This window comes from Rosa chinensis, chromosome 7 (assembly GCF_002994745.2).
Source record: "Rosa chinensis cultivar Old Blush chromosome 7, RchiOBHm-V2, whole genome shotgun sequence".
NCBI lineage: Eukaryota > Viridiplantae > Streptophyta > Magnoliopsida > Rosales > Rosaceae > Rosa > Rosa chinensis.
Genome location: NC_037094.1, coordinates 36,843,388 through 36,845,294, shown reverse-complemented (window position 1 = coordinate 36,845,294; position 1,907 = coordinate 36,843,388). Strand labels below are relative to the sequence as shown.

At 33.8% G+C, this 1,907-nt stretch overlaps 1 long non-coding RNA gene across 1 annotated transcript; it reads right to left on the bottom strand.

The window, feature by feature from the left end:
* Window positions 1-238: 238 nt before the first annotated feature.
* On the bottom strand, window positions 239-1,087 carry LOC121050358. Its single transcript, XR_005802757.1, has 3 exons — window positions 781-1,087; window positions 496-580; window positions 239-406 (listed from the first exon to the last, which is right to left on the bottom strand). It is a non-coding gene; the product is annotated as an uncharacterized LOC121050358 (long non-coding RNA).
* Between the last annotated feature and the right edge of the window lie 820 nt (window positions 1,088-1,907).

The following is a 1,907-nucleotide window of genomic DNA, read 5'->3' as shown; positions in this document are numbered from 1 at the left end:
AATATTTAATGAGCTATTTAAGAATTTCAATATCCAGCAATATACAGGATTGACTACTATATACTTCCGTGGCATGTACTGAATGCCTAGATATAAAGATTTAATTATAAAATCTTAAATGCATGTAGACAAAGGAAACTTCAAGAAAGCATACCAATAGTGACTTCTCCCCAAATCTTCAAAAGTTGTAAGTGTCTGCATGAGAAATAATATAGATATAAGCTATTGAGGTACTGAGAGGAAAAATCAATAGAAACAAGTACTTTGCTTGCTCACCTCAGCAAGAAAACCATATCGTCCAAGCATGCAAGTGCTAATAATATCCAACATGGTCACATTCCTTTTCAATATGATGCTTGTTAGTATAGCCTGCAGTTAAGACTGATAAATAAATACAGTCTAGACCCTGAAGCACAAATATAACAATGGTGTTCAGTTTTCCATGTACTGTAACAAAGCTCTTGCTCGTATCTCTTGCATGGGTGATGAATGTACCTGGAGCTTTAGGGTTGTAAATTTTTTTAACCCTCACAGGAATATCATCTTCTCTAGCCAATCTCATGGACTGTGGATGCAAGACCTGCAAGAAGAATAGAAAATTATTCAAATCATGTTTTTGTTTCATGAAGAATAAATTTCTTAATAGAACTACAAAAAAATTGGAGCTCGATGGAATGGAACATATAGATTACATCCTTCCACACCTGTAAGGAATTGGCAGCTAGATTACATTTTGTTACTTGAAACGAAACAAACTTAAGCATCAGAAATTCAAGACACCTGAATTTCTCGCAACCCAAGTGCTTTATCAATGGTTGTCGCTGTCAAATCACTACCACCTCAAACTACCCAGCGTGGTCACTGCACATGATACCACTACTGCCAAATCATATAGCAAATACATATAAATGCATCAATAGCATATCAATCAAAATCTGAAACAGAAACATTCTCCAAAGATGGGAACTACATAAGAAATATAAACATATCAGGTTATCTACCTACCACTCTAAATATATACAACCAACCTTATAGGAAATTAAAGGAATTATCAATAGTAAGTACCGGGAATAGAAGCAGGACAAGAGCTTTGAATTTTTTAGAAAAACAGTCAATAGTATCATGTTCTTATGCGAAGACGGTGAAGTTTTCAACAATTTAAAAAAAAAAAAAAAAAAAAAAGGAAAATTTTAATGTTCCAAAGATATGCCAACCCTGAAATCTAGTATGTTGGAGACCACAAGAAGGAACACAGACTGAGATACCATCTAAACCATATATAGCCTCTATGAACTCCAAGTAGGACTCTTTGATCAATCACGTCAGCTATAATACCAAAACCTCAAATCCCAATAATCACCCACCTCCATGATTTCATAGCAAAAGCACATCCATCTTTTGTTCAGATGATTTTCGAATTTTATAAAAATAACTATAAGATATAAATTCTTGAAAATTTGTAAAAAGATACTAAACACAAAGATAAACATCCCACAAAAATTTGAAGACTGAAATAAATCATTTGCCCTTTCAACTGACGACAGCAAAGCGTTCTTTAATTCTATCGGTAGAAAATCCTGTACCTCTATCCCAAATTGAGAAAATCATGTAGACTTCAAAAAGGACTGGAGTTTTATGAAATTTCAACCAAAGAACAATTAGGACGTCTTTTTCAACATATAAAAATTTCAAGCTAAAATACGAAGTTTTTATACAGGAACACTAACGCAAAGGTCGTACAGCACAGTATAAATAGAAAACTCAGATTCTCCCAAACCAAACTTCAATTCTCTTTTCAGAATATAACGCAAGGGATACAAAAGCCAACAAGGAACAGTCAAACAAGAGAAACTAACTAACCCTAAGAGGGAGATACCTTAATGTTTGTCAAAATCTTATTCTCCCCC